Genomic DNA, 16,989 nt, shown 5'->3' with positions numbered 1-16,989 from the left:
AGGGCAGGGAACTGGACTTGAGAAACTCTTGATGTCCCTTCCTATTCTAGTATTCTATGATCCTATGAGAGCAGTGGATCATAGCCTTAGTTCCTCACACTCCCTGCAGTGATCAGTGATCACTTTGGTCATCTGAAGAAGCGGGCTGTGCCCACGAAAACTCATGATACCATCTGCATGTTTTGTTAGTCTATAAAGTGCTACCAGACTATTTATTGAACTTACAGTATAAATCAAGAGCTTCATAACAAAAGCTTAGTGCCCCCCACCAAAACCCTGGTCTTGAAAAATCAGCATTAAAAGGCACAGTCCTGAACACGATCCTGGGGGACCCTGTTATTTATCTCTTTCCATGATGAAAACTAATAATCTGTTCCTACCCTTTATATCATAACTTTTAACTGGTAACTGATCCATCAGAGGACATTCTGTTTTATCCCATGCCTGCTTACTTTGCTTAAGAGACTTTGTTGAAAGACCTTAACTAAGACTATACTTCCTTGAGTTTATGGATTAAGACTGCCCCTCTGTTCTAGTATAACAGTGCGTGTGTCAGTGAAGAGAATCTCTATCTACCCACAGTTATTCCTCCATTTAATAACATTTAATTAAAAAAAGAAGAGGTGCCAACAGGGGAAGAAGGAGGAAGGAGAAGTGTCAGAAAATCCATGTCTGCTCTTTTATCAAGATCCCTGGAGACTCAGCCTGGCTTGGCAAACCTGCAGATTGTAAAGTTTGCTGGGCAAGTTTTACTGTTTACCAGCTGCAAGTTTTGTTCCATAATGTCATGTCACAGTACTAGATGGTACAAAAATATAGAAAGAAAGAACTGACAAACTGGCAGTTTCTGCTTTTTTTCAGTGAGCTGTTTAGAGACTCGTACTTCACCAGTTGAACCTGTTCTCTCCCACTAACACTAAACTGGAACTATCACACTGGTCCATGTTCCCCAGTTGTGCATCTGTATGTTCCTCTCCGGGAAGCAATTATGACATTTATCTGTTTGTCCTTGCCACAGCTCCTGTTCTGGCATCTGATAAACATTTACTGCACTGATACAAATTATATAATCTAGCTCAATAACTAAAGTTATGGGGTTCTTAGATTATTACATAGCAGCTTTTAAAATACTATTTACTGTGTTGAGATAAACTTGTTGGGCCTCTTGACCAAGGCAATGTGGTCAAATTTTCTGTGGTAATAAGAAATCCTTGTTTTCCAAGCAAGAACAATCATATACTTAATTCCCACATTGTCATACAAAAAGAATCATGTTATTATGTGATGCAGAAGATATCAACCAATGTGCAGAGCATATCTCATTTTCTGATATATTCGACAAGTATATGATTTATTTGTGATACAGAAATACAGTAGTTTCATTTGAAACAATCTAAAAATCAGAGATGCAAGCCAGGTAATTCCTATGCAAATTTACTGCAGGGTTCTATTTTCTTTGAATAGAATCCAATGGAATTTAAGAGCATGCTGGCTGGATAGCTCTTTCAAATTATAAGGAGAGCAAAATAGCTCCTATTATGTGATTTCCCAGTTCATTTTAGCTTTCTCTCTTTCCAGTGGAGACTGCCTGAAGTAAGATGCATCAGCTGCTCCTCCAGAGAGAAAACAAGGCCTCTGGAAATACAAAAACATAAATCATTGTATTTCACTGTAAAAGAGCAATATATATTAAGAGAATGTCTTTTGAAACATTATATTACTGTCTTTCGAGTAGCAGGCTAATAGCATAAGAGGTTAATTTAAGTATGGGTTTTCCAACAAATTTGCACATAAACACTTAGGCATAAATATGTATTTTCCACCTGCAGCTGAAGGCTCAAGATTGTTTTGCAGAAAAGGGGCATACCTTTCACATCTTTCCCCCATTTTATTCAGTTAGCCAGGGTGAAGTTTTTTCTTAGGGATAAGTACATTGCAAAACAACCCAAACCTATTACTGATTTTTTGTGTTACGGTTAATTTAAAAAACACTAGTTTGCAAATACCATTATTTTGTTTATGGAATATTTCAGCAACATTTCCTTCTAATATATGTTTTGTGAGTTAGCCTTCCTTAGGTACAAGTCAGGCAATGGTACGCTTAACTATAAAGATAATGAAGTTAGGTGGTCTATATATCCCCTACATTTGTACTATTTCTTATCTACTATATATTTCAGAGTGTTTGTCTGGTTGATCAAGAACTCCTCCTAAATAGTAAGAGGTAGGACCATCAAATTTGGCATACAGTTTCTACATACCATGACTTAAAATAAGATAAGAGTTTGGTTGTGCCAAAAAAATGGGATGTGCATGGAATGGGATTGCTTCTCATAAAACCAAACAGAAAAGAGACTTAATCAAATACAGTCCTCAAAATTGAGATAACTGATCAAATGTTGAAAGAGACTGAACCAGGATGAGCCAGAAAAACAGAATGGAATAAAATTGCTTCTCTGTAAACCTTACAGGAAAGAGATTATAATGGAAAAAATTTGAGTACTGCTCTTAGACCAACTAAATCCATGCTTAAGGTTTGAAAACTAGAAGACAAGGTTATTGGAAACCTAATTGACTAGAGCCTTTTTTAAAAAAAAACATAGCACATGATAAGAGTTCATAGGGATGAAGGAAAAAATGATGCCATGTTTAAAAAATTACTAAAATTAACTTTATAAAAATAACTGTATTTTTGGAAAAATATAAATAATTTCAGTAAAGCATGTACATTTTCCTTTTATTTAAAAAAATGAGTTAAGGACCTGAACAATGCTGGGTAAATCTGCTAGTGTTTTATACTTCATAGATGGTATGCAGTATGAGAAAGCCATGCTGTGTACTTTTCATGTGACTTTTATGGACTTATAGTACAACCAAGTATTTTGTCTCAAACCCACTTGTTTTCTCATCCACCAATTACATCTTGTCATTTAGATTGTAAGTGCTTTGGAGGCAGGGACTATCAGTTACTATATGTTTACAAATCATCTAGCACTGTATAGTCCTGAATAGCATGACCTCCAGGTGCCATTGTGAGATACATGTTAAACAGCAACAGTCAGCTGCTACTTTGGAGTGTGTGATATTTACTGTGCCCTTTGACAAATAGGATGTGTTCATGTAATTAAAGGATATGTTATAAGGCTTACTCAAAAAAGGGTGGAGTTGAGGCTAAATTAGCTGTATCATCATGTCATGTACAACCCAAACTTTTAGCTGTACTTTTATCTAAAAGAATGACAGAAGAATGAATGACAGAAGAAAATATTATTTACTCTTCTCACATTCAAAAGCTGCAGAACCAATTTTGTTCAAGCTTCCCCAAAAAAGAAGGAAAAAACCTGCTCAGCCTCAAAGAGACCACATCCAGAATATTTTAGCCCCAAAATTGAAAGCCTCAAAAAGCTAAGTGTGACTGAAAATGGTCAGATAGCTTGAAAATTCTCATGTAACATTATCTCCAGCTATTGGTTGTCTTTCCTGACATGGGCCCTATTTTACTTCAGAGGCTGGGCCAGCCAGACCCTGCTCTCAGGTTCAGTGGGTAACCAAGAAGACCAGATCACCCATCCTATGGGAGTGTGGCATGGAGCAGGAATGAGACTCTTGTGGCGTTTTCTTCAGAATGTTCTGTGAGCGCTCAACAATTGCACAGCTTAAGTCAAAATAGCTTATTTTGGCTTTTAGAGCTATCTATGCAGCAGGAAGTCTGAGCTAGAGCACTCTTCCTTCGACTTCCCTTATTCCTCGTAAAATGAGGGTTACAGGAGTCGGAGTAAGAAGTCCTCCAGCTTGACATTATTTCGACATTATATTGAAATAACTGCTTGTTGTGTAGACACGGACTTTGTTATTTTGGAATAATGTTAGTTATTCTGAAATAATGCTGCTGTGTGGACATAGCCTGACAGGTGTAGGATTTATTCCCAAAACAGGGTGGAGGGGAATTACTGGTGGCCAGGACTATGTGTACAGAGTCCCTGGTTGAAATTCTGGCTCCAATGAATGGCATTGGCAAAACTCCTTCTGACATTAGAAGGGCCAGTCTTCCTCCCCTCTTCCCCTTCCCCTTTCTCCCTTACCCCTTCAGCCCTCACAACATCTTGGAATGGTCTCTTTCTCTCGTGATCTGCTGTTAGATAAGTGGTACCAACCCAAGGACTATTCCACAGGAGGGATGAATCCTGCAGAAGAGTTAATACCATCTCAAACTACTCTCCTTTGTGAGGATTATTCTGATAAATCTCTCCTCCTGTATTCTGGAGAGGCTATAAATCAAAAAGTAATTGCATACTCATACTGTATATTTTGTTCAGAGACTTCTATGTGCAATAAAGTACTACCCAGCTCCAGAGTTTGTCAGAACTGAAGCAGCTGTTAATCTTACAGTGATAATATACCATTGTTCTTGAGTACGCATTTCTGAAGTTGAAAGCATATCCGGCATTCTAATCTGAAGCAACTCAGGTAAATTAACGTGATGAAGGATTTTTAATGTATTTAAATCACATGCAAGATAAATTTATCTTCTGGAAAAGGAGAATCAAATAAAATATTATTTTATAATGCTATCAAAAGGAGTTACAGTTCCCTTTCCAGAAGCAATCATCTAACTACAGGCAGTACAATACTGTAGCCTGTGTCAAAGACCATGCCAGTCGATCCAGAGCTGTGATTATTCCTCTTTAGTAGGCTCTGGTGAGGCCACATCTGGAGTACGTGTCCAGTTCTGGGCCCCCAATTACAGGAAGGATGTGGAGAGGGTCCAGTGGAGGGCAACCAAAATGATTAGGGGGCTGGGTCTATTGAACCAGAGAGGTTGAGGGAGTTGGGTCTATTTAGTCTGCAGAAGAGAAGAGATATGAAAGCAGCCTTTGATAGGGGGGATTTGATAGCAGCCTTCAAATTCCTTAAGGGAGGTTCCAAAGAGGCTGGAGAAAGGCTGTTTACCATTGTGATGGATGGCAGAACAAGGAACAATGCTCTCAAGTTGCGGTGGGAGAGGTCCAGGTTGGATATTAGGAAAAACTACTTCAGTAGGAGGGTGGTGAAGCACGGGAATGGGTTACCTAGGGAAGTAGTGGAGTCTCCATCCCTTGAGGTGTTTAAGTCTCGACTTGACAAAGCCCTAGCTGGGTTGATTTAATTGGGATTGGTCCTGCCCTGGGCAGGGGGCTGGACTTGATGGCTTTCTAAGGTCTTTTCCAGCTCTATGATTCTATGATTTACAATTGTTCTTTAATCCAATAAATTGGGTGAAATATTATAGTTTTTTTACTAGATGTATAGTAAACTGCATGGCTCATTTAATTATTAACCTTGACATGAAAAAAAAGGAAAGACTCCTCAGTGTTTTAGGAATTTGGAATTTGAAAGGAATCACCTTTTGTATGAAGTGCATAAACTGGTTTAAAAACAGAGTATGCTACAGGCCCGTATGCAGGAATTTCTGTGTGGGGAGAGTGCTTTTTCTGTAAACGTGGACTGAAATTTTTTAAAACTAATTTAAATGAATTTAAAGCAGAATAATATTAATACAAGGAATCAGCCCAATTGTGGTCAAATTGCCTGTATACAGTCATTCCAAAATAAACTGTCAGTGCTGAAAAGATAACACACACATTTCATCAGTTTGCCTACTGTTGCTTTATATTGGCGTTCTAAATGGTAGCCATTTTTGCAATGAAAAGAATAACAGAGTGCTACCAAGCAGCGCTAATCACCTGACACCTTTGGGACTCCCAGCAGGGCCCAAATATAGCTCAATTATCCTATATCTGGGGTGCCCAAGATGTGGATCATGGTTGATCAGTAGATTGCAAGTGGTCAACCAGTGGCTCACGAAGCAAACCAATAGTCCACTTCCCCAGCTGTCTGGGAGGGCTGGGGCAGAATCAGCCCTGTCTGGCTAGGCTGCTACAACCGAGCCTGAGTTGTGGGAGGGGCTGGTGGCTGTCCCACTCCTGCCACTGCAGCCCAGCCCCACCCACGGTCTCACTCCAATCAGTCCCAACCTCATCCTGGCTGGCCGTAGCACAAGGGAAGGCGGCTCGGGCAGCACACCGCTCCAGTCTTCCCCTGGCCCGCTGGAGCATGGGGGAGGGAGGCTGGGGTAACTGGAGGGCAATTTATGGGGTTTTGGGGAGTGCATTTGCCTTATATGGGCCTGTGCTAACTTCACAGGAATTACTCACAACTTCCTTGAAGGAAAAGGTAAACCAGCATTAATGGCGCTATTCTTTGCGGTAATAAATGGTCGCATTTCCATGGAGTTCTAGCTGCTCACAGTTAAATTGTGTTGCTATATACTGTAGATTCCATCTCTCATGATGGTGAATTATTCAGACACGTGTTATCACTACGCATAAAGCACTCATTTCTGCTACTTTTCATACACTTGGAGATATTTTGGTTTGTAATTAAGAGATTTTTTGTGGGAGTTCATAAATGAGTTAAATTATTTCCTCTGCATTTTTATGGAGGATTGTTATTGCTGTCAGTAACACTTGTTATCTGACATGATAATTTTAAAAACATTTCATCTTATTTGCTTCTCATTTTTGCTTGTGTGTTAAAGATGAATGTGTGCTGCAAAAATAGAACATATACTCTCTATGAAGCTTTCTCCTTTCAGTCCGTTTTTATTGGTGTTAAAACCGTTGATGCTATATGCTTTGCCGTCCTTCTACTATATATGTACATTATTAGGTAGCCATTCACCTCAATTTGTCTACCATTTTTAGACTAAACTTGTTTTCACAATTTCTTAGCAGGGTTGACTTTTACTGTCCTTATACTAGTCATAGTGCGTTCTATAGCTTTGCCGGAGTGCTGGAACAATTTGTCAAGTGGAAGGGCTGAGAACCACTGAACCAAGCTGTAAACCCTGTATACAGGCAGTCCCCGAGTCACGTGGAACCGACTTACATCGGATCCCTACTTACGAACGGGGATTTTCTTGCCGCGGAGGACATGGGCAGCGGGACCGACCAGATGTGCCGCGGTCCCGCCACCCGTGTCCTCCGTGGCGAGAAAAGCCGCTCCGCGTCTCCCTGGTCTGCTGGGGGGCCCTCTCCAGCAGACCAGGGAGACGCGGAGCAAAGCTGTGGAGGACACGGGCGGCGGGACCGCGGCACATCTTGGCAGTCCCGCTGCCCGCGTCTCCCTGGTGTGCTGGGGGGGGCGGCGCAGCTAGTGCGTCCCCCTCCCCCAGCAGACCAGGCTTTTCTCACCGCTGGTCAGTTTCAGCAGAGGCTGAATCAGGATGCCTGGGGTAGAGCAGCTGGGGGGCTGCCGGGTTGGTCCCACAGCGTCGAGGTGCGGCACTACTGAACCAACCCAGCAGCACCCCAGCTGCTCTGCCCCAGGCGTCCCCAAGTCAGCCGCTGCTGAAACTGACCAGCAGCTGACTACAGGAAGCCCGAGGCAGAGCTGCTCTGCCCCGGGCTTCCTGGAATCAGCTGCTGATCAGTTTCAGCAGCAGCTGACTTGGGGATACCTGGGATAGAGCAGCTCGGGTGCTGCCAGGTTGGTCCCCGCAGCGCCGAGGTGTGGAGCTGCGGGACCAACCCAGCAGCACCCCAGTTGCTCTGCCCCAGGTGTGTCCGATTCAGCCGCTGCTGGTCAGTTTCAACAGCGGCTGAATCTGGACGCCTGGGACAGAGTAGCTGGGGCGCTGCCGGGTTGGTCCCCGCAGCACCGCACCTCGGCGCTGCGGGGTCCAACCTGGCAGCACCCCAGCTGCTCTACCCAAGGTGTCCCCAAGTCAGCTGCTGCTGAAACTGATCAGCGGCTGATTCCAGGAAGCCCGGGGCAAAGCAGCTCTGCCTCAGGCTTCCTGTAGTCAGCCACTGGTCAGTTTCAGCAGCAGCTGAATCAGGGACACCTGGGGTACAATATGTACCAGTTCTGACTTACATACAAATTCAACTGAAGAACAAACCTACAGTCCCTATCTTGTACGTAACCCGGGGACTGCCTGTACTATGAAATCCATTTCCACATTTTTTATTAATTATCCAGATGAACTTCCCTTCAATCATCATCACATTCTTCTTTGGTGTAAGGAATTGGACAAAGCAGCCTAAAAAGTCATGATACTGTCATAATATCAGATGATATCTCTGAAGAGAAGAGATAATAACGTTACTGGCATGGACTAGGATGGGAGCTATAGATATGCCAATACCATGACTCAATAATATTGAAGAGCAACAACAAACACTGAGGACCAAACATAGGTGGATTTTTTCAACTGAACAGAAAAATTGACCCCACAAATATCATTTTGGAGCAACCAAAACCATTCATGAATGCAGCTTGAATTTGGCAAATAGTTTCATATGAATTGGGAAAATGTTTAATTTCGTTATTTTTTAAACAAAACATTTTTACTTTGGCTTTTAAAACCAAGCCATTTCAAAATATAACCCTAACATGTAACAATGAAAAAAAATGTGCCAAACAAAAGGTTTTGATCTATCTGAAACATTTCTTTGTCTTTTCATTGCTAAAAAAAGAGCTTGAAACAAACTATTTTTTTTTCCTTTTGCAGTTGCCAGACTGAAAATAACAATTATTCACCCAACTGTACTGTGAAGCAGTATAGCCTAGTGGTAACTATATCTTTAGCAAAAACTATGAATTCTTTCCCCTATTCTGCTCTGGTGTCCTCCCCTCCCACAAAGCCTAATCACTTAGGTGCTATGCAGAGAGAAGTGAATTTCACTACTTATGCTTACTCAAACTCGTGTGTTCTTATGTTGCATATATCTTTGGCTGCATAGTTAGAGAAGCCCATGGTTCAGTGTCAGAAACCCTCCTGATGGCATTTCTATTTCATTTGTGTTCCTTTAAAACACTAGACTATAAGCAGGGATAGCAGTTGTACACTCTTAAGGTATGTCTAGACTACATCCCTCTTTTGAAAAAGGGATGTAAGTTAGACAGATCAAAATTGCAAATGAAGTCAGGATTTGAATCTCCTATGCTTCACACGCATTCTTTCAAAAATGGGTATTTCGAAAGTGAAACCGCTGTCTAGATGTGGTTCTTTTGAAAGAATAACCCTTTTTTGAAAGATCCTGTAAATCTCGTTATTTGAGGAGTACAGGATCTTTCAAAAAAAGGTTTTTCTTTCAAAAGAACTGCATCTAGATGTCGGATTCATTTTCAAAATGCCCGTTTTCGAAAGAACGCGCGGCTGCCATTATGCAAATGAAGCATGGGAAATTCAAATCCTGGCTTCATTTGCAATTTCGATCTTTCTAATTTACATCCCTCTTTTGAAAGAGGGATGTAGTCTAGACATAGTCTTATTGTCTTAGCTGCTAGCATGTTGCAATTATAATAATTGTACCACTTTCCATCTTCCTATATTTAATAAAGATTAAGAGCAACAGGAGGCTGAGGACAATAGAGTTTATTTTCTTGTTCTAATATAATATAAATGTATCATTTGGGTCAGAAGGGCTGATAAATGCCAAGGTTCCAGAACACCACAGTATACCATAGGACCCCACAGAAATCAATGGGTACTATGCCACCACCTTCGATGATATGATCCTAGATAAATGATGATGCATGGAGCCACTTATGTGATAAATGTGAAAAATGAAAATGACCTACACATTACCTTAACCATGATTCCATCTCCTTTGTATCCTTCTGAGGCAGAGAAAGCACTCGGTTAAGGTAAAAGTTATAAGTGAGGTCTTTTTTTTCTTTTTATGAAGGAAACAGTTTCTAAAGGTCAGTGCTGGACTCCAATGGAAGTAAGCCTTTATATTCTGAATGTAGCTAGATAAAGTGAGTCTTTGTTTTCCTCCAATCACTAATGCATTTAGAAAAGTACATGGCCAAATTCTGCTCTCGTATACCTGTATTGGGGACAAAGTAGCAGCTCACAATTGAGCCTTAAGTACACTATATACAGCTTATTTATAACAAAACCTGACAGATTTCCTGAAGAATTGACATCTGTGAGGATGTTAAGATTGGAAAGGCGAGGGGAGGAGGAAATGAGAGAGAGAGAGAGAAAAGTAACAATTTAGTTACACTGGTAACATTTGCTTTAATTCTTCCCCTTCTGTTCTCAGGGCTTGTCTATGCTACCTCACAGTACGGACTACAGCAGAGTGACTAGCAGTTCATTCAATGTGCTATGTTATAATTCTGCCATGTAGATGCCAGGGGTGTGACCATAACAGTCCAGAGTTCATGTTATTATCCTCTTCCAGTCCTGAATGCAATGGCAACACTCCTGCATTTTCCTGAGTAGATTCTTCTTACCTTTATTCAACAAAGAAAAGTGGTAAAAATGTTTTGCAACTAAGTAACCAAGTTTGTTTTTACAAGCACATTTATAAGCCCTCTGTAACTGTTGTTTCAGGATTTGTTTTTTCCTTTAATGACTAAGGACTAATTACTTACTAAATATAATATTTATTTATTAAATGTGGTTTTACAAAAATATAACTTCAAACCAGTTTGTTATTTCCTATTCTAATAAGTCATATTTAACAAAATGTTAAGTAATTCTTTCCTTTGCAAAGACCTTGCATGCCAACTTTTAGAACAAATATTTATAGCTATTATAAATATTTGAAGAATGACTTTTGTAATGCTTTTGCTAACACAACCTTAACTATCATGGCACAAATTGTCCTGCTAACATACATCTCCCTTGGACAGCTGGTATGGTCTGATATCCAGCAGATAAAAGATACCAAGGAGACAGACCAGTAGAGGCTAGAATACAAGAGGGAGATAAAAGACTTCATGAAGCACAGTCTCATTCTTAGTGCAGAAAAAAAGTCAAACAAGTTCATCTTTTTGAAAATGACATATAGCTCAAATACACAGTCCTTCTGCAGACAAATAAAAGATAAATTTACTCACGTCTCAGGGAAAAGGGATGGATCAATGATGAGAATTATGTTACATGATAGCAAGCTGTAGCACCAAGTAGAACAAGAGAGTAAAGTAATAGATAACGTCTGAGTAGGAAAATCAGAGGAGAAGATGTCAAGAGACAAGAAAGGCACCATAAGGACAGATGGATACAGAAAGAATGTGGCAGAAGAATGCTAATAACTGGTCATGATGCTTGAGAAAGGTGAATAAAAAACAAACTATATAATGGGACCTGTATAAACCACCAGGAATGCTGAGGGAGAAAATACGTGGGAAAGGAGAGTTCATTCAGCATGGTGCAAATTATTTTGTGGAGAAAAACAACCCTTAAAATTTGGGTATCGTCTGAAACACAGTTTACTAGTCACCTCCAACAGATCATCATTTCTTTGCATATTGTAGGACAAAACATTATAGAACCAGCTCTGGCCTTTTTAGGGGAGTTCTTCAAAGCAGAGCTTTAAGTGGGTGTTATTTTTATAGGCCTGCTGATGGAGTTGGGGGAGGGCAATTGCCTGGTGCCCAGCAATTTAAAAAAGCCCAGTACCCCCAGTCAAAGCTGCCATTAATGTAGCAGCGGTAACAACTGGAGCCCCAGGCCCACTGCAGGCAGTTTGGAAGGCCAGAGAGGTAGAGGGGAGTATGGCGCACCATATGGGCAGCACTGCAGAGTAGCTATCTCAACCCTGCCCATTCCATGTGAGGCCCCACCCCAGACCCGACCATCCTGCTCACACCTCCCACTGCCCAGGAGCCTGGCAATCCTGTTGGTTCCCCTGTGTTTCCATGAATGTTGTAGAGCAAAGGGCCAATCACTTACCCACAAATGAGGTATACTCCAGATCTCTCCAAATACAAGGCTGTAGCCAGTTTCTCCAGTAAACTAACTAAAGATTGGTTAGCTAAGAAATGAGTTATTGAGAGGTTAAAGCAGGTAAAACAGGGTATGTCTACACTACAAAGTTAATTCGAACTAACGAATGTTAGTTCAAATTAACTTTGATAGGCGCTACACTAGCACTCCGCTAGTTCAAACTTAATTCGAACTAGCAGAGCGCTTAGTTCGAACTAGGTAAACCTCATTCTACGAGAACTAAGCCTAGTTCGAACTTACTAGTTCGAATTAAGGGCTGTGTAGCCCCTTAATTCGAACTAGTGGGAGGCTAGCCCTCCCCAGCTTCCCCTGGTGGCCACTCTGGGCACCACCAGGGAAACTCGTATGCCCCCCTCCCGGCCCCGGAGCCCTTAAAGGGGCACGGGCTGGATATGGTGCCCATGCCAGGTGCAAGCCTGCCAGCACCCAGCCAGCAGACCCTGCACATGGCACGGATCGAGCCACCTACCCGATGCCCCCCAGCCCTCTCCCTCTTCCCGGGACCAGGCTGGCGGCTCTCAGGAGCCTGGCCAGGACCGCAAGAGACGGGCACCCGCCTGGTCTAGTGCAGACATCGTGGACTTCATCCACGAACTCCACACTAGGCACAGGAAAGTGGCCGTCTAGGGCAGGAGAGCTGCCAGCCTGGCCACCCAGGAGCAGGTTTGCATGAAAATCAGGGTGGTCCACTGAGACCCCCCTGACCCTGAGCCCTGAGCTTAGAATGGCCGTACTGGGTCACACCAAAGGTCCATCTAGTCTAGTAGCCTGTCTGCCGACAGCAGCCAACCCTAGGTACCCTGGAGGGGATGGACCAAAGACAGTGACCAAGCCATTTGTCTCGTGCCATCCATCTCCAGCCTTCCACAAACTTTGGGCAGGAACACCATTTCTACTCCCTGGCTAATACCACTCCATGGACCCAACCTCCATGACTTTATCTCACTTCTCTTTAAACTCTGTTCTAGTTCTAGCCTTCACAGCCTTCTGCAGCAAGAAGTTCCACAGGTTGACTCTTTGCTTTGTGAAGAACAACTTTCTGTTACTAGTTTGAACCCTGCTACCCATTCCTTTCCTTTGGTGTCCTCTAGTCCTTCTATTATGGGAACTAATGGAGAACTTTTCTTTATGCACCCTCTCCACACCACTTTTGCTTTTATAGACCTCTATCATATCCCCCCTCCGTCTCCTCTTCTCTAAGCTGAAAAGTCCCAGTCTCTTTAGCCTCTCTTCATATGGGACCTGTTCCAAACCCCTGATCATTTTAGTTGCCCTCCCCTCTCCCAGCCTCTCTCTTTCCCTCTCCCACCTCTTTTTCCCAGTCTCCCCCAGTTTTGTTCAATAAAGAAAGATTCTATTTTTGAACACAATTGTCCTTTATTTCGTACATCAGGAAGGGGGGCTAGGAAGGGGTAAGTGGAAGGAGGTGAGGGAGGAATGGAGTACGCGCCCCCGATGGGGAAGACTGGGCTGGGTCTGCGGGCTTCTCGGGGTGGAAGCTCTCCTGCAGCCCCCCGATTGCCCCCTCCCTCCGGATGGTAGCCTGTGGCAAGTGCAGCCGGGGTGATGGCCGAGTGCTGTGATGTTCCACGTGTGGGCACTCAGGGCACTTCAAGCCAGGACTGCTTTGCAAGCGGGGAACCCTGAGAACTGTCTGTCCGGGGTGGGGGTCAGGTCCCTTTAAGCACAGCCCTTGGCTAGCCTGAGACAGCAGCTCCATGCTCTAAGTCCTCATCTGATGCCCTGCCGGCACTGCTTCCGGCCATCCTTAACCTCTGTTCAGGGTCCACTCTGTGTGGACATGCTAGTTTGAATTAGCAAAACACTAATTCGAACTAGTTTTTAAGTCTAGCTGCGCTAATTCTAATTAACTAATTAACTAATTCGAACTAAGTTAGTTCGAATTAGCGCTGTAGTGTAGACATACCCACACAGTTCAGGTGAATCAAAGTTTGTAAATCCAATGTAACATAGGTGTAGTAAGTTGCTGGTTTTCCATACATTTTTCAGGATTCCCTAGAATGCATTCACAGAGTTCTGTCCAATGGCTCAGTATGTCAGCCTGTCTGAATTCATCAGTTCGGAGATGAAAAATCATTCCCAGGGCACACTTTTATAGCTGACGTCTAGGAAAAGAAGCCTAGCAAATGCTTGCTGTCACTGCAGAAGTTCTTCTTTTGATGAAGAATACATTTGGAGTCCTTGACCTTGAGCCACCACATTGAGGCTTTTTAATTAATATTCTATTTCCTGTACATACACAAATAATTCAATTACAGTTGTATACATGATACAGTTACTGTCTCTTCATTATAATAGGGATGGATAAGTGAAAACAATACAGGTAACATTCATTGGTCTTCAGGAAGTTTGCACATTAAGTAAGTTCGCATCTCAATACTAACACCATCCTTTGATCTATTTTTAACTACAGTGCATGCATAAGCACAAAGAAACAAGTTACAGATAAGTGAGGATAATACCATTATGTTTCCTTTGAATTATGCCCACATACCAATGAATTGGCCTGATCACATTACCATGCTTTTTGACACTCCTTTGCTTTCTATTAGTATGTGAGTGAATTAGCCTGACTGGCAGCTTGCTAGATGGCATCACACAAGCAAAGTGAGCTCTGAGGGATTTCCATAAAGCCCTAAAGAGCAATTGGTCTACCATACCTTTACTTTTCACAGTATTTGCAGACATCCTCCCCCAGAACTTTGAAAAATCCATTCAATTCTGTTTGCACAACTTTAGGAAGATCATTTTACTATTCAACAAGGCTCTAGTTTTCATTCAGATTCACGTAACCCCCACATTTCAGTGCAAAACTTTAACCAAGTACAGAAAGTTCCTTTGGATATTCTTCAAAATGTTCTGGTTACAGTTTGAGTTTCAATAACCACTTTCATAATGAAAGCTCAGTGTTGAAACTCACTGGTTTCTGGCAAACCTTTCACCAAGACTGTTCTTTTCTATATAGATTAAAGTTTCACAAGAGATGCACAGTCAGAAATGGCTATGCACTCAGTGGTTCCTCTAAAACTCCATATTTGCTGTCACAAAAAAAGTAATCACATGCATATATATCCCAGAAGCACTGAGACCACTGAGAAGGGAGAGTGAAGTCTGCTCCACAGCGTTAGTTAAACGGTAGTTATATTTAAACTCATGCGGTAGATGCTCCTGGCTTTGATCCCTAAGGTCCCAAGTTCAATCCCACCTGCTGATGACCCAGGCTCATAAACTTTGCACATAAATGCCCATTTTCTGTGTATAAATCCTCCCTTTGTGTAGCCAAACGGGGCATTTTGCAGACTCATCAAAAGTCCATTAATTCTTGTGTACCAAGTAAAATGGAATTCCAGGACTGATTGCCCAGTTCCAAGCCTGGAATAGACAGGAAGTCACCAAATGTGATGTGATGCAACCAAAATAAATGAGAATCAAACAAAGCATGGAGACGATTAGAGAGAAGAGCCAAGAGTGACAACAATATGACTGCCCAGTGAGTAAAGTCTGTGAGACATGTAGTTATATAAATGGGGGGGGGGGGGTATTTTTCAATGAAAAGTTTTATAGAGATGGAAGAGTACGTCTACACAGCAGGGCAACTTCAGCTACATCAATTGCGTAGAATAAGTCGAAATAGCTTAACTCGGCTTTAGGCACTATCTACAGAGCAGGAAGTTGAAGGTTCTCTCTTCCTTCAACTTCCCTTACTCCTCGTGAAATGATGGTTACCACGAGTCAGAGTAAGAAGTCCTCCAGCTTGACATTTATTCAAAATAAAGGCTTGTAGTGTAGACATGCTCTTTGTTATTTCAAAATAATGTCAGTTATACTGTGTGTAGACATACCCCTAATTAAAATATCCAACATTAAAACTGCTATCCAAGCCCTCTGATTTCACTGAGCATTTGAGGAAATATTGAAAGTTGTCCATTATGTCCCCATTTCCCACAGCTCTCTCAGTCTGTCCTTAACACCTAAGCCATCTGCCTGTCATTTGTTGGATCTCCCCACACCTCATCATAAACAAACCATCTGTTCAGTGCCTTCAAACTTCTATTTGCAATGCATTTTCTTTTATCTACTTTACAACTCTTTGTAGATGTCAAAATTTTAATTACACAGTCACATATTAGGATGTCAGCAACTCAGGGTGCTTTTTCTAACAACAGTGTCTGGGATGGTCTAGAAGGCATTTGAAATGCATTTTATGGCTCAGTGATATATGGCATTTATGAAACATACAACAAATTTTAAAGTGAAGAAGCAGATGATGTATGAAGTCAATAATTGTTCCAAGACAGCCCCAAATGATTGATGTCTACAAAGTTCCACAAATGCTGTCATTTTATTAAAGTACAATAACAATATTAACAATATTAATTTATATGAAAATTCGGTTCTGCTAACAGCTAGTGCATTTAAATTTCAAAGAATCTAACAATGCAATCTTCCTTCTCTCTATTGTCAGGCTTAAAAAGGGGAAGGTTACATCTTGATCACCTACTGCATATAAACCCTCAAAATATAAAATATAAGTAGTTGTATTATTATAAATACAAAATATTAAGAAATCAAACTCTGAGAATATGGGCAAAACTGATCGAGTAAACAGAATTGACTGGAGATGGCTGCACTGAAAGCCCCAAAGGCAGCTTTGATGTCAATGAAAAAATTAACATGTACACAAAGTTACAGTTTCATTCCCTAACCCAATCAAGAGGGGAAATGACAACAGCCTTCAAGTACTAAAAGGTTGTTTCAAGGGGGAGAGAGAAAAAATATTCTCCTTAACCTCTGATGATAGGATAAGAAGCAATGGCTTTGTCCACACTGCAGGTTTTTTGCTCAAGAAGCTTTTTGCGAAAGAGAGCTTCCACAAAAATGTCTTGTGCAAAAGCGCATCCAAACCTCAAAAGTGCATTGCAAAAGTGATGTTGTTTTGTGCAAGAGAGTGTCCACGCTGCATGGATGCTCTTGCACAAGAAAGCTCTGATTGCCATTAACAGAATGGCCATTAGAGCACCTGTGCTTTCTTCTGATAGGCTCTTTTTACGCAAAAAACCCCTGAGGAGTGTCCACACATGCCTTTTTGTGTAAGAACTGTAGTGCAAAAAGGAGTTATTCCTCATGGGGAGAGGAATAACTCTACCAGCAAAAGCCCTCAGTCCCATCGATTGACTGTA

General features: G+C 41.8%; 1 long non-coding RNA gene across 1 annotated transcript in view; it reads right to left on the bottom strand.

The window, feature by feature from the left end:
- Positions 1-1,355: 1,355 nt before the first annotated feature.
- LOC142831006 (uncharacterized) overlaps positions 1,356-16,989 on the bottom strand; it is a 121,582-nt gene continuing 105,948 nt past the window's right edge. Inside the window, exon 4 of the long non-coding RNA XR_012906591.1 lies at positions 1,356-1,635. This is a non-coding gene — a long non-coding RNA (uncharacterized LOC142831006). The remainder of the gene's footprint in view (positions 1,636-16,989) is intronic.

This window comes from Pelodiscus sinensis, chromosome 11 (assembly GCF_049634645.1).
Source record: "Pelodiscus sinensis isolate JC-2024 chromosome 11, ASM4963464v1, whole genome shotgun sequence".
Lineage (NCBI taxonomy): Eukaryota > Metazoa > Chordata > Testudines > Trionychidae > Pelodiscus > Pelodiscus sinensis.
The sequence above is the reverse complement of the archived record's forward strand: the minus strand, read 5'-3'. Positions and strand labels throughout refer to the sequence as shown.